Source organism: Amborella trichopoda, chromosome 6, assembly GCF_054954075.1.
Source record: "Amborella trichopoda isolate Santa Cruz 75 chromosome 6, AtrichopodaSantaCruz75HAP2 v2.0, whole genome shotgun sequence".
Classification (NCBI taxonomy): domain Eukaryota; kingdom Viridiplantae; phylum Streptophyta; class Magnoliopsida; order Amborellales; family Amborellaceae; genus Amborella; species Amborella trichopoda.
In genome coordinates, this window is record NC_142341.1 from 37,008,287 (window position 1) to 37,029,103 (window position 20,817).

At 35.8% G+C, this 20,817-nt stretch overlaps 1 pseudogene across 1 annotated transcript; it reads left to right on the top strand.

Annotated features, from left to right (window-relative positions):
- The first annotated feature begins 4,895 nt into the window (after positions 1–4,895).
- On the top strand, positions 4,896–20,322 carry LOC18435114 (protease Do-like 10, mitochondrial; annotated as a pseudogene). The gene is made up of 9 exons (XR_016058574.1): positions 4,896–5,076; positions 7,020–7,105; positions 7,236–7,608; positions 12,271–12,467; positions 13,048–13,294; positions 17,493–17,620; positions 17,804–17,917; positions 18,347–18,397; positions 19,672–20,322. The product of XR_016058574.1 is annotated as a protease Do-like 10, mitochondrial (transcript).
- The last annotated feature ends 495 nt before the right edge of the window (positions 20,323–20,817 follow it).

Consider the following 20,817-nt stretch of genomic DNA (forward strand, 5'->3'; position numbering starts at 1 on the left):
ACATGCACATCAATTTTTTTTTTTTTTTTTGGAGTAACAAAGCATATTGACATCATTTGGTTTTGGAATCTTAACCTGGTCCCATTGATGAATATTGTAAAAATGAGTAAGCACATGCACATCATTATATGCAAGCAAACACAAATTTGAACAGCGTTTAAAATAGCAGACTTTTTCGCCTTCTACTGATGTTCCTAGATTTTTCTAGAGAACATCTTGCTTGCGTAATGCTAGTTACGTTTGTTTGCGTAACTATGCGTGTCGCTCGCTTTTCTTACACCAACTTTGGTGGAATAACATGGTCTCATTGAGAAATATTGTTTTACATCATCAAAACTATGTGAAAATGAGAAAGCACATGCACACCATTATGTGCAAGAAAACACCCTTTACGCCCGTGTAACATCTATTAACGCTAGCGTAATATGCTGTTTCACACCTTCTAGTTCAAAACGGTCGGTTACAAGAGGCTCCCAACGGTGCTAAAAGACATTTTTGGAAGGTTGTTTATGGGATAATTTAAAAAAAAGAAAATCCCAATAAGCCCTTGGGCTCCCCACCCAAATATGGAAAGTCCCTAATGCACAATAGAAAGTGCACCACGGGAAATTCCACTTTATCAAGTTTAAAATAGGATTTTTATTTACGTTTTGAGACTTTTCTTTGAAATATTTTATTTTCTTACAAAAAAAAAAAAATGTACAACAAAAAAATCTCGCCTTTTATTTGTTGTTTCTTGTCGATATTCAAAAAGAATATTTTTATTTTTAAAATCGTAACCCGGCTCTAGGGTGTGTTTTCTTCTTTTTCAAAGTTCCTACCTTTCTATGAAAAATTTCAATAAAAAATGATTTTCTAAAATAAAGGAGTCGGATCTATGTCCGGTAGTGATGATTAAGGCGCACCAAAGACTGATCAATTCTAAAAGGAATGCCAAGGATAGTTAGGTATTGCAGATTCAAATCCCAAACCTTTAGATACTCCCCACAAAACCACTTTGAGCTTGAAATACCCTGACCCTTCAAAACTCTGACTTGAAAAATTGACAATCCCAATCGATCCAATTGACGGCTTGTAACCCTATGGAACATTGTAATGAAAGCCAACTTGCTATTCACTCAGCCAAGAATTCTCTGCCTCATCTACTAAAACACTTTCAATTTATGTTTCAAAACATTGAAGGCCCTTTTTTTTTTTTGAGACCTGAGACCACAACCTAAGCTTGTCGACAAATGGAGCTCTCAGTAGTCACCCCAACTGATGGGGTAAGCTCACCCCCAGGTCCTGGAGACCATCAACGCCACTGGCTGAGTGCTGTTAGAGATTCAAACATATCACTCTGCTTCGAAATCCTTTTGTTCAACTCTGAACTTATCCGACTCTGTGCCTCATGTATCTACTTATTTGCCACCCGTTTCACCCAAATTGTGTGACACTAGCGACAAAGAGGGCCACCACATTCTCAGCTGACGGAGTTCCAAGAAGCCAAGACCATGGGAAACTTATAGTATAGGCTTAAACCTTTCCTAGATCAACCCCTAACCAAAACCCTGAAATTTGCGCCACCGATAACCTATCTTTTGTCCTAAAACTATAGGGACCATACTAGTGTCATACACCCTAGGAGCGCCGTTCTTCATACACCATGGGATGAACATAAGTTTATGAGCTCTCACATTTAAAACCTAATTGAATTAGTTCAATTAGTTTAGTCTACTAAACCCTCTTAAACCTTTCTAAATAAGCAATTAACCATAATTAAACATTCTAATTTAATCATAAGCTCTATTAAAACCTTCTAAAACAAGTTTAAACCTACTTAAATGGCCTAAACCCACCTAAAACTGGCCTTAACTAGCCTAAACCTAGGCCTACACCTTTAATCCTAGGTCAAAATACACCATAACTCCCACTTAACCTTATTTTAACCCCATCTTTTGAATTTTAAAACTCCTGATTTAAACCCATTACTGCCACCCAACGCACCTAAAACGGCTCATTCACATGTTGAAATGTTCCAATGGACATAACAAGACAGGTGGCACGAAATTGCAAAAATGTGGGGTCCACCATGTCTGTGTAATACCTATTTACGTAAGCCTAATACCTACTTACGAAACATAATACCTACTTATGTAGGCGTAATACCTAGTTACGCAAGTGTAATACTTACTTATGTAAGTGTAACACCTACTTACAGAAGCGTATATACTGTGTTTCATAGATGATCTACTGCTCAAATTGAGCTGCTACTTGTAGGAGCAATTACCTAGGTCCTACCCTATAAATATAGACCCTCACCTATAGTTATGGAGGACCCGATTTTAGAGAATTAGGTGAAGCCGTGCCACTCTATGCATTGAATCCTAGATTCTTAGAAACCCTAAAGTTAAGAACTCTAATTTCCCTTCTCACAAACCTCTGAGTCTACTTTGAACCTTTGAAACATTTTTCTAAGCCAAGATATAGCCTCTAGCCACCAAATCCTAGATTCTTGGTTATGTCCACATGCAGTTCCTTTAGACTCTAGGCCTCATATCCAATTCAAACCTAGGTTAGCATTGGCTCAATCTTAACTATGTTCAATCCCAATTGGTAAACTCTAAGAGATGAAAGAGGTTGGCGTAACAATATCAGATCTTAGCCAAACCTCCGACTCCGGGTGCTGTGGGCTTGGTTTCCACTTAAGTTCTTTTTTTTTTCTTTTATTTGAGTTTTACTTGTATATTTACTATATTTTAATTCTAGTTCCCTATTTCAAAAATCATTTCTTAAATCTCTCCCCTTCTTTGCTCTAGAATTTTCAAAACTTTTTCTTGTTCGAAGATTTTCGGCATCATCATCCCATAAGCAGGCAACTGTCCGTGGTTTGTGAGAGAGAGCGGCCCTTAGGCCTATCTCCCTTTCGGATCATAATTTGACGGAGCTCCAATCTCTACCTCCAGTTAACTCCATTCCTGTTTGAAGGTACTTGACCTGCCTCCGCCCTCGGGCGTTGTTGTGAACATAGTCAAAAGCAAGGCTTAAAAAATGGATCAGTGACGGATTGTCCATCCAAAAAATCGGGTCGGATTGGTGAATGGGCAGTCCGGATCTGAGAATTGACCGGATTTGGCCTCAACAATATTTCAAAAACATTCCTAAAAATCCTTCAAGTTTTCTTGAGTTCTCAAAAAAAAAGAAAAAAAAGGTGGTATTGCATTATGATTTTTCAATATTTTTATCGAAAATACATAAATATCAAGAACATACCTCACATGTAAGTATTTGTTATCCATTATATTCATTTCACATTCAAAGTTCTCAACTTCAAACTTCAAAGAACAACAATTCTTAATTATTCGTAGATGTAATTTAGAGCAAATTGATGGGTATTTAGGTCATCCATCAAAATCCAAATTTTATTCCTTGATAATGATCATGGATTACTTAGATGGAACTATACACAGTAGAAAACATCATTTTTTCATCTTATTGTCTATTTTTCATTTCAAATAAGTGATTAAAAAAGATAGAACTATACACAGTAGAAAACATAATTTTTTTCATCTTATTGTGTATTTTTCATTTCAAATCAGTGATTAAAAAATCAACGAGTCGCAACGAATTCGGAATCGGTCAACCCGTGTCAATTCCTGTGTAAAGCGTTGAATCACGTGGTTCTAGAAAAGAACCAACATGATTTTGTTGTGTGTATGATGCCACACATCGCGAATGACATCACATATCGGCTACATGCCCGATCCATCTTATTGTCTATTTTTCATTTCAAATCATTGATTAAAAAATTGATGAGTCGCAACGGTCCCGCTCCATTTTTAATCTACAGACATCATGACTTGACGAGTTAGAAAGTAGGGAAAATTACAAAAAATCCTAAAATAGACTATTTATGCAACTTACTCCCACCCCAATCTTTTTTCTCACTTTTTTCCCAGACAACCTTTTCTTGCAAACAAACCCCGTTGTTATTTTTTAGACGGAAGTGCCCTTCCCGTACAAACCAAATCAATTCGGGGGTTCCAAGTAGCGTACTGCTGGAGCTCGTCTTTGCACTGCCGGAGTGCGTTCTCATAATGCCGGAGCGTTGTAGCTCAGACCTGCATTACCGGAGCGCACATTTAGAATGCCGGAGCGCTTGTTTTATACTGCCGGAGTGTTGTGGCTCTAGAGACTTCATTGCCAGAGTGGAATGCCGGAGCGCATCTTTGCACTACTAGAGCGAGTTCTCAGAATGCCGGAGTGTTGTGGCTCAGACTTGCATTGTCGAAGCGCACATTCAAAATGCCAGAGCACATGTTTGTACTGTCAGAGCACGTGTTTGTAATGTCAGAGCGCATGTGAAAACAAGAAAAAAAAGGCCATATGAAAACAAACAAAGGTAGTTTAGTCTTATTTCATGCTACTTTGAAGTTGGGGAGGTTATTTGTGAAGAACGGTTGTTTAAGTGAGAAAAGTGAAAGATAAGATTGGGGTGGGGCAAATTGCACAGATAGTCTATTTTAAAGGTTTTTTTTTTTTTTTCTCGTAATTTTCCCTGGATGGTATGGGGCTTATAAGTATACGTTCCACCACGCGTCAAGTTCACGCAAACACGGATAGTAACTTCCGTCCTTTATAATAACTTGACCCCGCGACCCAGAGACGTCCTCCTCGGCTCCATGCTTCTTACCATCTAACTTGACCCCACGACCCAAAGTCGTCCTCCTCGGCTCTATGCTTCTTCCCATCACTCTCAGAGACCTCCTCCTTTCTCTCTCTAATCCTACCCACTATCACTGGTTTCTGTCCCTCCTTTCTCTCTCTAATCCTACCCACTATCTCTCATTTCTGTCCTTTTCTCTTTCGAGCCACCACCTTCCTTTCCCTTTCGAGCCACCACCTTTACAGCAGCCATGCTTAACCCAACCTACCGCATTGACACTCCTTGCATTTACCCGTCTCTCACAGAGAGAGAAACAGAGGAAGTTGAAGAGAGTGAAGAAGATGGAGGTGAGTTTCAATTTCCAGATGATCATGTTGCCATTCGGCTCGCTATTGATGCTCTGCTGAAGGTTTTCACTGTTTCCAGAACAAGTTTCAGAGAGAACCTCGGGATCAGGGTCTTGAGGACTTCATTGGCCTCTTTGATAGGGGTGGCAAAAGGCCATAATCCTTTTGGGATCAGGCACTTTTTTTTTTCGTCAATAATTCTTTTGGGATCAGGCACTTGTGTTTTTTCTTTCGCATTATCACGAGAGAGATTTCATTGACCTATTTGATTGGGGTGGCAACAGGCAAGGATCATGTACTTCTTTTGGGATCAGACGCTTCTTGTTTTTTTTCTCAAGAGAGATTTCATTGGCCTCTTTGATAGGGTGCCCACAGGCCAGGCCGGGCCCGCCCTAGCCTATCCCCCGATCCCAAGATCCCCGGACCCCAAAGATTCCCGGCCTTGCGTGGACTGGGCCAAACAATCGACACCAAGGCTGCCGGGTCAAAGAATCTCCGATTCTGGCCGGGCCCAAACCTCATCAGGTCCGGCCAGACGAAGCAGGCTAGATATAATAAAAAAAAGAAGGGTGCAGTTTATACGGTGCGAGGGTCTAAACAATCAAAGTAAAGCGCACTTTTGAATAATATCGAGAAATGTTGTTTTGGAAATCTTTGTAGTAGCCTTAAAATATATTTTTATATTTAATTATAAAATTTAAAACTTAAAAAATTAGTGTTGATCGAGCGGATTGATGAAAACTGGAAAATCTTGAAAACTGATCGTCAAAAAATACGTCACAAGATTCACTATTTCCAAAACTTGAAATCTTTTTTTTTTCTTGATGTCCATGCATCTTGATGTCGAGATATTTGGGCATTAAAACAACCTCTTCTAATGAAATTATTGAGTTGGGCTCTAATTTGAATGTTTAAAACCTCGGCTCTATATAAATTTTTTTTAAGAAAAAGAAAAGACACAAATCAAAGAAAAAGATGGCTGAACTGGGGTGGCCTTGGCCCAGGTCCAGGCCCAATCCTACCCCGGTTGCCACCCTACTATTCGATTGTGAACTATTAATGAGATAGAGAAAGGTATGTTGTTCGATGTGTTTTTAGTTAATTTTTTCATGCATTTTAAAAAATTGAACATGTTGGGTTTCAAAAGTAACTGATTTTTTATCCTTCATTTGGTTATTTGAATGCTTGCTCTTTTTGTTTCTTTCTACTCCCATTGTTTTTTCACAATATAAATAATGGTGATTGCTATATTTATGTAATGTCTTCTTTTTTTCTTTGATTACTATAATTATGAAAATCCTCATTTTTCATTTGAAATCTTGCTCTTTCCCATGTAACATGGACCTTGTTGTCGTTTGCATGCGCCAACTTACAGAAAACATGATACCTATGTTTAGAAACCTGTACATTTCTTGTACTCAATATCACCTAACGTTCCACATACCTCCATGCATGGACACATTATATATGGAAGGCCAATTTTTAGCATTTTTGACATTTGTATCCATGTCAAACGCTAGTACATGTATCCATGTTTATGTAGCATAGCTATTTTCTTTTCTTTTTGAAATTTTGTATATATTGGTCATGCATAGTTATGAAAATTTTGTCCTTTTATCTTTGTTTGCTGTAGCCATGCAAAGCCTTATTTTTTCTTAAATTGGAAGTATCACTCCCTTTGCTTTTTTTAAATGTTGTACATGATCATTGAAATAGCTTTGTAGAGCTTCTTTTTTGTTTGATTACTATTGTTACAGGAAAGCCTTGTCTTTTCCATTTGAATTATCACTCTTTTTTTTTAATGTTGTACACAATGGTAATTGCTATAGTTATGCAAAGTCTTAATTTATTTTTTCTTTTGATTGCTATTATTAAGCAGAGCCCTAACTTTTTAATTGTTCCAGTTGTGCAAAGTCTAATTGCTTATTGGATTACTATATTTTTATCATATGCTATTCAATCTCTTTGTACATCAATATTATTAGGCCGTTCTTAATTTTGGTGGTTTGATATTTTGACTGAATCAGTCTTGGATCCTTGGTTCTATGAGTACTTGTCGAGTATTGTGCATATGATGCATAAATGTGCATCAATTTCGCAGTCAGTTTGGAAGGTAACATGAAAATGGTCAATAATATAATGATGCCAAAAAAGGAATCATTTGATTGTATCGGTATTCTCTTTACAATTTACGCATGTTGTGTTCATGATAAATAATACTTGTCTTTTTCAAAACGAAATAGAGAAAGGAAAAACTTACTTTATTTGTGTATCCCCCTCTACTTAGTATTTCTCATCATATAGGAGTGGATAATGTGCATTTCGGTCGTCTTTCTTTCTTATTAACAATTTTTGTTCATTTAATTGTAGGATTTGTTATCCCTGGAAGACGAATTCTGACCAACGCACATGTAGTAGCAGATCATACATTTGTTCGTGTAAAAAAGCATGGTTCTCCTACTAAGTATAGAGCTAAAGTTCAATCAGTTGGACATGAATGTGATCTAGCACTTCTTCTTGTTGAAAGTGAAGAATTTCGGGAGGGGATGCACTTTCTTGAGCTTGGGGACATTCCATTCCTACAGTAAGCTATTGCTGTGGTTGGGTACCCTAAAGGTAACTTCTTCTTCTTTTTTTCTTTTTTTTTTTTTTTTTTTTTTAATTTTTAGTTCAGTGTAAGGATTTCTTTTGTTAATAAATAAGTTTGGGTTGTGTGTGCTCTGCTTATAATTTTTTAAGGCAAATATCTCAATATTTATGATAAAAAATACATATTCTACATATAAATATGGATGGAGTCATTTGTGCAACTTGTTTTTTGATGCAATTATCTCTATGGAGATGAATTTAGATTGTTGGTTCCTTTAGTCAAATGAAGACACTAATTGGGTAAATCTATTCCTAGACATAATGCAAATGAAAAGGCATGGAAGAGACACTAGAACTTTATACTTGTTTGTGTTATGAATGTACTCATTAATTGTTTATTGAAGTCATACATTTGTTAGGAACTCTGACATGCCTATAGTTGAACTCCTAGGATTTTTTATACATTGGCCATACAAGAGTTTTCTTGCAATTAGGGAAAGGTATTTTATCTATTTTCTCAGCATTAATTTAGTGGGCTGAGAAGGAGGTGTATCTTTTATCATTTTTTTTATTTGATTGTGACTAGTATGTACTATATCCAATTTTCTATTTCATAATGGAACTCATCATCAGCTTCTACGATCTCATTCTCGACAAGAAAAAGAAGTGGCATATAGAACGAGTAGCAGAAAAAAGGAGTGTCAAATAGTTACCTAACCTTCTCCGCATTTGACCCTCAACGCCATTGAATTCCTTCCACCTGTGAGATGTTTTTTGACATTTATTTTCAGAGGATATTAAGGTTGCTAGAACATTATCAGTACTTTCACTAAAGTATAGTGTGTACATTTCACTAAGTAATATAACCAAAAACGTCTAAGATAAATATACTTATTAGCATGGTTGATCATTTTTTGTGGAACATTTCCAGATACTCTTAACCCACTGTTTAAGCTACTCACAAGAAATACTACAAAAGGCTAATATTATAGCTGTGTTGTAAACATAAGATACATGAATCAATGATGCTGCCAAAAAAAGAAAAAAAAGGAGAGAAATGTAATATTTTGCAAGACTTGCCAGGTATAATTTGTTTTTTCTGAAATTGTTAACTCTGTATTAAGAGGAGAGATTACAATATACAAAAACGCACACATAGAGGTGTTATGGCGGCAAAAAGGTAAAATGAAAAAAAAAAGGTACCAGTCACTAAAATTACAATTTTTTTTTTAAAAAAGTAGCCAAAAAAGAAAAACCAGTTGACACAGTTATGGCGTAGGCAGCAATCCTCCTCGTTTAGCTATGGTGTCGGCCAATTGATTGGCCTCCCTCCAGACATGGGTCCATGAAACTTGAATAAACCTGCAAATGTCGAAAATTCATCAAAGATGAACCAAAGTCTCCAGTGTGGGGGCGCCTCTTGGGATGCCCAAGCGATAACATTTTTGGAATCCCTTTCGACAATCAGGACAGAGCTCCGAACATTGAGTTAATATTTTAAGACCTTCCAATAGGGCACGGGCTCCTGCCATTGTGGCATCTTCAATGAAGATGTGGGAGGCGAATTGGAAGAGGGATATAACCAAATTGTTCCTGTAGATTCCCCTAGTACCTGCCCAACCCAGGTTGCCAAGGGAGCAACCGTCAAAGTTGAGTTTGGTCTGGTATAATTCAAGGGGTCCCAAAGGTAAGAGTGAGGGGCCTGTCTTGGTCTGTGGTAGGAGATAATGTGCCAATTGAGGATGACGTCAGAGGTAGAGAAGGAGTTGAAAGTCTATTGTTGGTTGCCCAAAAGATAACCAATGACTCGATAGAATCCAATACTTGGAAAGGTTGTTGATACTGTCCTCTGAAGATCTTATTATTTCGCTCTAACCAGATAGACCACATGGTGGCTGCTTTTGCAGTCTTCCATAACAGCAAACCGGATTTGAGCCATGGGAGGAAAGAAACTAGTTGGATTAGGTAGGTACCGAGGGTGGAGTCACCCACGGCCATCCAAAGAGTTGAAACAACTGTTCCCAAAGGAGCCTCACAAATGGGCAGTGTATAAACAGATGGGGGTTGGTTTCTTCATCTGCTGCACCCATGATGCACCGATTGGGAATTTGTAGGCCTTTTTTTGGAGTTGCTCTACTGTTTAAAATCTTTCCCAAAGAAAACCCACATAAAGAATTAAATCCTAGGCGGGTGAAGGTGGTCCAGGCTTTAGAAATGGTTGTGGCTTTAGGTGTGGCGATGAAAGGTTGCAGGAACAAATTTTGGTAGGAGGAGGGAATAGAAAGTTGCCATGAGGTTTCAGAGATCCAAATTAATTGATCCTCGCTGTGAGAAGAGAGGGAAAAAGGGAGGAGAGGTTAATGAAATCAGGAACTTCTACCTCGCGAAGGGATCTACAGAAGTCAGGGTTCCAGGATCTCGGAGATTGGGAAGGTGGGACAAGGTCAGCGATGTAGGCTAAGGGATTCTTGACGAGATTAAAAAGGTTAGGGTAGGCTTCTGCATGGGTGGTTTGGCCAATCCAGAGGTCCATCCAAAACCCCATTTGTGTCCCATCTCCAAGATAAAGGTAAGAAAAAGGGGAGGATCAGGAGCGATATAAAGATTTCCAAGCGCCCGAGGAGTTTTGTGGTGATCAAGGGGGGAGAAACCAGGAGGAGTTAGAAAGATGGTATTTGAGTCGAAGGAGATTGTGCCAAGCGGGTGAGACTCCACCACCACTTACTCGGGAAGGCTAAGTTATGTTCGTGGAGATTGCGGATCCTTAAGCCCCCTTTGGCTTTAGGTCCGCACACTGCCTTCCAAGAAATAAGATGGATTGTTTGCACTATCTCCAAACCAAAAGAAATTATGCATGAGGCATTCCAGATATTGAACCACTGACATGGGCATCTGCCAGAGAGATAGCTAGAAGATAGGGACATTTGCTAAGATAGATTTGATCAGGGTAGTTCTTCCCGCAGGGGAGAGATAGTGACCCTTCTAGGAGGTGAGTTTCCAATCATCTTTATCGATGACGATGCTCTATTGGGATTTTTTAGGTTTGCCATGGCACAACAACATCAACTTCTGATTTATGATTCAGGGAGCCCTATTCAAATAAATGTGTAGATGGACTTAACTGTCATTTTGTAGATAATTATTGGATTGTTTAGAAAAGAAGTTTTAATTTTGTAAATGTGTTGACACCTCGTAGTGGTTTGCTAATAGTTAATGCAACCTCAATGCTCTGGGTTGAATGAAATGTTGAAAATAGAGTTTTCACCTTAACTCTAGATGTTCATTCTATCGATGATGTTACATCAAAAACTTTTTAGAGTTAATTGAGAAGAAAATTCGCCCTTTTCTTTGAAAAAGTTTTTTAGGGGTGCAACAAGAGAAGAAAATTCGCCTTTTGATGGCTTTTTGTTCCAAGTCAGATACCATTCTCATATATTGAAGCTTAACAGTAGAGATGGTTTGAAAGGTATTGACGAAAATCTTGCTAAGGTTTGTGAGAGCACAAAGCATGTGAAGGCCTCAAATTGTCACAAATAGAGTTTCTATGAACATACTCAACAAAATGCTGATGAATAGTATAAAAGGATAATCTCTTGATGTTCCTATGATATGAAACTCGATGTATCTTATGCTTTAAAGGGCCTCGTATTTTAAGCAAGTGATCTCTCGTTTTGGTTTTTGTGGTCAAGGTTGCATCGATCCATCATCCTCATGAGAATGAGACATCAAAGCTATATGCAAGTTTTTAAAAGTGTCCTTCGATGTTATCTAACTTTTTTCTTTTTAGAATACAATATCCTATTACTAACTTGTATCTTTGTGGAATTTCAAAAATTTAGATGTTTTTAACTGATGGCACAAAGAGCACTGACTCTTATTTTAGTAATATGTTTGAGAAAGTCGTTAATAAATTTGAACAAGTACTGAACAGAGTACAATTTGATTTATCTAATTACTGAATTTTTAAATCCCTATCACAAGATGGCGGGGGTAGAATATTGCTTCAAAAAGCTTTATGGTGCTGAGCATATGTGCATATATTGGTATGAGTGAATGCACACATGCATGAATTGTTTCTTGAATACAATACAATTATCATCAATAAAAGGAATGCACATGATAAACAGATATTGAGATTTGAGGGAGAGAGATCACATGATGATGTTGTGCCCTCCTATCTTGCGGAAATTTACCATGAATATTTCTTGTCTATTGTTTCTAGAACCTATCTGTAGAGCTTATAGTTTGATCTTGTCGGCGGCAAAACATAACTCACTTGTGGAACCTACCGTATGTTTTGGGATGTTGCGATTGAATGCATTGTAGTGTCAGACATTTCACCGAACATGTTGATAGATGCTAATGTCATCAAATTGGCTTGTTAAAACGAGCTAGTTATCAAGTAGCTGGAATATTAGATTGACCTAGGAAGTCTAACCAATCAGTCACCTGTTTTTTACTCATAAATAGAGTGATGCGCAATTAGCTGATAGTGATGCATCTTTGTACAATTCCATTTGAAGCTTACACTAGGAAAAAACTAGTTTATAGTTAGGCTGGAGTACCCTATATTATCTTCTGACAACAAGCGGAGGAAAACAAGCGGAGTACCCACGGATGGTTCTACTGTGGGATAAGCTTGATTTCTTTCTTTTGATTTCCTTGTAACTTAGCTCTGTCTGTATACAGGTGGTGAAACTATTTCAGTGACAAAAGGGGGTTGTTTCTAAAGTTGTGCCAACAAAATATGCTCATGGTGCCACAAAACTCATGGCTATACAAATTGATGTAGCCATTAACCTAGATAACGGTAGAGGTCCTGCAATTATGGGTGACAAGGTTGCAGGAGTCGCTTTTCAAAGCCTTTCAGGTGCAGAAAATATTGGGTGAGTTTTGAAATATATGAGGCAAGCCTAATTTGCCTTGTCCTCTTTTGGTTCCTTTTGTGCTTCCTGAACTTTTGTGTTTTCCATAGTATTATTACTTATAGATGTTTCTAGTCACTTGCTGCATTTGCCTTGTCAAGCCCTTCAACCTGTTGTCATGTTCTATTTTTAATGTGGATCAAGGCTTGGATTAGGTTACCTTTCTTAGACCTAGTCTTGGTAATATGAAGACATAGTTGTGGTTTGTCTTCTATTTCAGATTGTTCTCATATGTTGTTGAATACTTTTCTCTTCCCCTATGTAGTTTTGGTTTTGCCAGGATTATTACTCATACCAATTACCATAAATGATATTAAATGTGGTAAGCCTGGTATTGGAGACCAAGGCCAGCAGTAGGGCCTTACTGTACTATTAAATTTTTTCTGTCATATACTTTTTGATCAATTATTTTCAGGAATATCAATGGCTAGTGGTATACCATATTGACTAGAACATTTATTATTGGGGCTATGTGATGAATTTCACTGATTACCTACTGACTTCTCATGGAGTCTGATATATTTTAATTGGCTTTGTGTAGGTACATAATTCCAGTTCCTGTTATAAAACATTATCTATCAAATGTGGATGAAAGTGGGAAATATGTAGGGTTTTGTTCATTGGGCCTATCATACCAACCTTCAGAAAATGCACATTTACGAAAGCACTTCCACATGCGCCCTGAGATGACTGGGGTGCTTGTGAGGAAGATAGATCCCATAGATTTCTCAAGAAAGATGACGTCGTTCTCACATTTGATGGTGTCCCTATAGTAAATGATGGAACTGGTATTAAACCATCTTAACATTTGCAATTCATCAAGTTATTTATTTATATTGTGCTTAAGGGTTTTCTAACCTCAACAAATTCAAGATGTCAAGGTTAGAACTAGTTTTGTACTCTTAGTTACAAGGATTATCTTCTTATTTTTTGGTTGATTTAACTTTCACTCTATATAATTTGAGTGATTTAATAGGGGCATGAGGGAGATTTATACTAAGCCACAATTTAGAGGATAATAGCATTTTTCTACGAAGTTGACATGACACCACCTATTGCATTCCCTTGTTTATGTCAAATGACTATAGAGCTTAGAAAATCAAGTCTAATAAAAGGTGAGGGTCAATTTTGGAATTAAGGATTTACAACCTCTTCTAGCTTTGAGCATGGTTACTGGGATCACCTTCCCTTGGGGATGCTCCGACTCCCCAAACACAGCTCTGTGTTCTTGGGTTAATCTCTTATAATATTTGTCTCCTTATTTTATGATTTAATCATTAGATATATGATTAGATGATTTTTTTTAGTAATATACATGATTTAGATGAATTTTCAATTATACATATGACTGTATACACTATTCACTGCTCACTATACTATAGTAGTGTGTATGCATGCATGCAATTGTGGATATCTTGATGTTAATTATATGCTTTATATATCTCAAGGTTTCATGAGCAACATTGAAAACTGGAGTAGCGGTCTAACGATAAATTTTAGTTCTCCTTCTTGTCATTACCCTATAAACTCATTTTTTTTATGATACTCTCTTATTGTAGAATTTTCATGGTGCATGTTTGTATAGTTCGAAAAAAAAAAATCATTTTTAAATTTTTTTAACAATTTCACCCTATTTTATAATGCACATACATGACACATTATATAGTATATTATATAATAATATAAGGGATGTGGTTTGTATAAGATTGAAGCCCTCAACAATCAAAGTAAGGCAAATAATGTCGAAAGATGATTTTTCAGTAGCAAAAATCTTTGTGAGAGCCTGAAAATTTATTTTCATCACTAATTATAAAATTTAAAGCATTAGAAAAGTGTACATCGAGTAAATCCATAAACACTCTTGAAAATATTGAAAATTAATGGCCCAGATAATGTGTAACAAGATGCACTATTTCCTAGACTTGAAATCCATTTTCTTCCATACATCTCGAGGTTGAGATGATTGATTGTGGGCATTTTGGCATTTATACAACCTGCTCTAGTGAATTTTTGAGGTGTGCCTTAATTTGATTGTTTAAAACCTCAACCTTATATAAACTTTTTCAATAATATAATATTCCATTATATCTATACTACATTATTAAGCCAGAGTTAAGGGGTGGGCATATGTCACATGATTAAAGTGGAACCCTATGTATAAAGAGAATGTGAGGTACATAACCTTTAAAGAGAAGAGTTCAAGTAGGCTAGATGGATTCCTAATACATAGGGACTTTAAGATTTTCAAGAAATATATTTGAATCTCTCTCTACAATTTCCTTCCTGTAATTTACATGAGATGCTTTCTCTAAAATCTCATTTCCATTATTATGGTTATTTAAGCATAATTTTCTATCTAAAAATTTCATTCCTATAATTTTGTATGGTAGCATGAGTATTCCCATGTAGAGAGGAAGTAAATCTAAATTTATAATTATTATCTCTATCCCAAGGAAAGAATTTCATGGAGAGATAAGATGCCTATAATTTTTTTTGGGTAAATAAATAGTTAGAGATTGAGTAATATTACTGTTAACATTAAAAACAAATGATAGAGAGATAGTAGGTGGAGAGGAAATTTAAAGGAAAGAATGGAGAGAAAATCAAGGAGATATGGTTTTCCAATATTTAGGGGGGGAGAGAGAGTATGTGAGAAAATCAAGGGGAGGGATCTTAGAAAATTTATCTTTGGGAGAGAGAGACAATTGAAAATTTTAAATTTTAGGATGCTATTAATTGAAATATGATATAATATATTTAAAATTCCAATTATAATCATATGTACTCATAATAACAAAAATAATATCTATTATTGTTTATTATATTAAAAAACAGTGTCTAAAAAATGGGTGACTTGATCCGGAATCAGGCAATCCGGATCGAGTATCACCCAGCCTGTCCCGGATCTACCCAAAATATGGGATCAAGGCAATTTAATGCTAGAACCAATTTGATGATGTCATGGATCCCTATGCTGATGTCCTAGACTTGACTTTTAACCAATCCTCAAAGATTTTGTTTTTAAAATGGCGTATACACGTGGCCACGTGTTCAAATCTCATCATTGGCTCGACTTTTGGGTCACATGTAAGTCTATTTTTAGGACTGCCATGCTAAAATTGCTTTCTTTCAAAATTTATTGCTTGGGGCCCATGTAATACCATCTCATACATGGCACCCGTGATCAATAACCCTTTTACGGAGCTCCATGGCTCACGTTTGGAAGCTCATGCTACTGTTCAAGGCTTTTTTACATTTTATACCCATGTTCACTTCTCCAAACCTATGATGTGAGACTAATTTCTATTGAACTTTCATTTGAGGTGAAAACATGTGTGATAGGTATGAAAAATAACCACTAGCAAATAATCTACCAATTTTATTATCCTCAACATGATTTCCATTAATGACATGCACGACCTCCTCTATGTATCTCTCGGTCAATTCAGGCCCAATAAATTACAACTTTCATATTTTGAGCTAATGTAGAACTTATCCAATGATTAAGTTATGGTAAATAATAACATGGTTTAGAAAACATCATTATTCTATCTTCAAACCCCATTAGATGTAGGGATGCAATGGGTCAGGTTGGGGTCAAGTCAACCCTAACCGGACCTAACTTGGGTCTGGGGCTAGAACCTAAAAAAAAATAATTTCAAAAAGATATTCTAAAAAATATATTTCAAACTAAAACATATATTTCAGATATATATACTTAGTTTGTGATAATTTTGGATTTGATATTTTGATGCGATACTAATTTCACTATGAGAAATTAATTTTTTAAAATTATAATATGGAAGTGCTTTCTAATAATTTTGAATTATTTTGATGCAATATTATTATCTTATATTATAATCAATAATTATACAGAATCTAGACAGGAAAACGTCTCAGTATTCGCCTATTTTTACAAAATAATGAAAGAACATAATGGATCCCTTCTTATTTTTTTTAGAAACTAAAAGAACACTATTTTTAGAGATTTATAGTGATTTTTTGAAAAACTTTTGAGACAAAAATTGCCTATTCCGCCGTTTCTCAGATCCGATCCACCGACTCCCCGATCCAACACGGGTATGGCCATGACCAATTCAGGTCACCAATCCATTTTTTTAGACATTGTTAAAAAATATAATAACAATTTTATTTCATAATGTAAATTATAAATATGATTTCTCATTTCATATTAATATTAGGTTCCTAATCATAATGAAAATATTTATTATAAACATATTATAATATTCATTATAATAAATATAATTGAGCCTATTTATAAGTGGAATATTATATTGGAATTTATAGTTCTAAATCACTATTAGAATATACAATTAGATAATTATTAGTTTAATAATTAGTATATTTATAATTCTAAAATTTCCTATATTTAATTATGAATATATATTAGTGATGAACATTTAATATCACGTCCATCACACGTGCATATTACTAGTATGTATATATGTTCTAGTGGGCCTTCTGACATGCATCCTCTATGGCATTTGTGTGTGAGAGATACAACACATAATTAATATATATATATATATATATATATATATATATATATATATATATATATATATATATATATATATATATATTCTAAAGGTGCACTTGGGAAACTCTTAGATACTGGATCTCGTGGGTTTCTGAGTTGGGGAACATTGGGCAAGGGACAATCCTCCGTTCCTCCCAACAATTGTGGCCTTGAACTATTGGATTTGGAGGGTGTTAAGTTGAAAGCCCGTAACCATTTCAATGACTTGCTTTAATGGGCTCTTTAATTTCTTATCGACAGCTATATTCTGGTAGAATAAACTTATAAACTTGATATGGTGACGATCCTTTACCTGGGCACTGAAACTTAGTCTTTTAAATAGGAAGGGTTTTAGTGATTATCTATGAATGTCAAATTAAGATTGCAGTGCAACTTATATTTTAGTGACTTGGGAATATTATATTGCTTGTTATCTGATAATGCAGTGCCTTTCCAGAATAGAGAGCAGATAACATTTGAGCATTTGGTCTCCATGAAGAAAGCGTATGAAACCACAAAAATAAGGGTGTTAAGAGATGGTCAAGAGCTTGAACTCAATGTTGTAGTTCATCCTGTGAATCCACTTCTTGAACTCCATGTTGTAGTTTGTTTGAAACTCTGCTTCTAGATGTGCTCTCTCTCTCTTTCTCACACAACTGAACCCTTTGGGGATATGCTGGTAAAAGTATTAGTTCCAATTCATGAGTTGCCCAGCTACTATATATTTGCTGGCTTGGTCTTTGTTCCATTAACCAAGCCTTATCTTTATGAGCATGGTAAAGACTTGTTTAATAAATCTCCTCACCGTTTGTGCGGGTATTCATTACGAAGATTGCCCAAGGTTGGCGAACAGCTTGTAATCCTCTCTCAGGTATTGTTCACGAAAGGTATTCCGAATGAATACTTAAATTTCGTGATCTGGCCTAACAATTGTTTAAAAACTCAAATGAGTCAATTGGCTGAGAACCCTGGTGAGTCCCATGAAATTATCTTGGAAGAGAGTTATAAGATTTCAGCCCTTACGAGGCTTGTTAGCTATAGAATATGCCAAGTTTCATTGGGACTCAGCCTATACAACCTCCCTGACTCTAGCTCGGGACACTAGTGAGTTCCGATCCGGGTCCGGGTTTTAAAGAGTTGGGTTTGACCCATATTTAGTTGAGAGAGAGAGAGAAAAAGAAAGAAAGAGGGGGAAAAGAGATTGTTTAAGCTCACAATTTTCTTGGAGTGTATTTGGTTGTTCTTGTCACTTTTCGAAATTTGATAAAACCTAAAAGAAATGATTCCAAAAATGTTTCAGGTTTTGATGGATGAAATCAATGTGGGTTACGAGCAACTCGCACAACTACAGGTACGACAAAGCTCTTTAACTCTCTTTCCCCTTATCTATATGTATACATTTGGAGGGATTGTCTACAAAGAGACATTTTACTTTTTATACAAGGTCACAACTATTTCCACTCATTAGATGTCAAATTGGATGGCTTGGTTTGAGCCACGAAATCTAAGAATTTTTTTTTTTTTGGGAACTTTGTATCTAATCATTGACACACTTACAATCAACCATTTTGAAATCTAAGAGACAATAATGATTATGACCTCTTTGTACAAAAGGTAAATGGTCTTTTTGAAGACTATCTCATATTTGGAATTAACTTGTGACCTAGTGAGAATGGAGTCGTAGACGTTACTTGCAGAAGTACTTGTAGTGTTGTTTTACTCAGACATACTCCCCCCTTTTATATTTTTCCAACTATTAGTTATTTAAGAGCCATATGCTTCTCCATTATGTGTTTTCTTTTGAAGGATATAAAAGCCCATTTAAAAAATAATTGGTTTTTCTTTTGGGTGCAGTTTATATAGAGCCGAAGCTCTAAACAATCAAAATAAAATGCACCTTCAAGTGGTGTCAAGAAATGTGGTTTCAATACTGAAATCTTTGTGATATCCTTAAAATATATTTTCATCTTTAGTTATAAAATTTGAATCTTCAAAAATCGTATAGATCGAGCAGATCTATGAACTTGAAAATTGGCGATCCAAAATATGTTACAAGATGCACTATTTCCAAACCTTCAAATCCGTTTTTTTCTCATGTCCATGCATCTTGATGTCAAGATGATTTAATTTGAGGATATTTGGGCATCAAAACAACCTTCTCTAGTGAAATTTTTGAGGTGGGCTCTAATTTGGTTGTTTAGAGCCTCGACACTATAGAAACTATTTTTTTTCATCTACATTTGGAAGAAAATATTCTTTGTCTAAATTTTGTTAATTGAAGAAATAAGTCTCGTTCTCTTTTCCTTTTTGTATGACTAATGAATAAAGTAATGAAAAAGACTTTTGAAAGATATAAAGGCCCATTTAAAAAGACTTGTTTTTCTTTTTTCATTTACATTTGATAGGAAACTATTGTTTGTCTAAATTTTTTGTTTTTTTGTTTTCATTTACATTTGACAGGAAACTATTGTTTGTCTAAATTTTGTGTTTTTCTTTTTTCATTTACATTTGACAGGAAACTATTGTTTGTCTAAATTTTGTTAATTGAAGAGATAAGTCTCATTCTCTTTTCTTTTTTGTATCAGTAATGAAAAAGATTAGTAATCTCTCTCTCTGGTACGACAGGTGATAAAGGTGAATGGCGTGGAGGTCGATAATCTAAAGCATATGTGTGAGCTTGTTGAAGATTGTAAAGAGGAGAGCCTACGGTTCGATCTTGACAATGGAAAGGTCGTGATTTTGAATTATAATGAGGCCAAACTTGCCACCTCTCACATACTCAAGCGCTACCGGATACCTTTAGCCATGTCCACTGACCTAACCCTAGAGCGATCAAAGAGGAGGTAGAAGGATCTCTTGGTCCCATACACTATCGGATACCTTAGTTGATGGTTTTGCATGTAACCACCATTACACTAAATGGGCAGCCTCTTGGTACTCGTTATAAGGAGCTCTTGGTCCCATACGAAAGCAAACTTTGGAGCTTCTCTACAAACACTTGCAGCACATTTCTCTGCAAAATTCCAGCAAGTATATTCGTGAACTCAAATTTCTCTATTTGGTTGTCTCTTTATCTCTCTTAACTGTTTATCTTTCGCTCGAGCGCATAGAGTTTAGAAACATTAAAAGAGACTTTTTTGTTTTCCTGTATCCTAAAGACGAATTGCTCTTTTTATACACATCAATCACTGTAGCGAAAGCAGGACAAATATCGTCTTGGGATAGTGCTCATGTGTGCTTGAAAATAAATAGAATTTGAGATCTTATTTTTGAAATCGTATTGTCTTTAAGCCTCCATTTCACTCAACGAACTTTTCAACTACTCTTACATAAGACCAATTTTTCAACTACTCTGACATAAGAGTGGCCATAATCATCCAGGTTACTTCTCCACCACCATCTTTTCTCTCTCGTAAGAGTGTCATGAATGTTCATCAATTAATTTTTATTAAACATCCTTTTTTTGACCTGACATATGTGGTCCTTGAAAGGCTAACACACTCGTGAATCAGTGTATCTAAATCTATTAAAATACTTGAAAAAATTGATTTTATTGACATAATATTTATGCGGAAACTTAAAACTAACCAAGAAACCCCATTTCAATATGATGTCCTTTCACCGCGATGATAAATATGCAAAGTTTTTAAAGTATTTTTCAGAATTTTTAGTAAGTTTGTGTTTGACAACTGAAAGCTAGAAGTTAAAAAGAGGGGAAGTTAAAGTGGGAAGCTTGAAGATTTGTATTCGGATCTATAAAATATTGTGCTT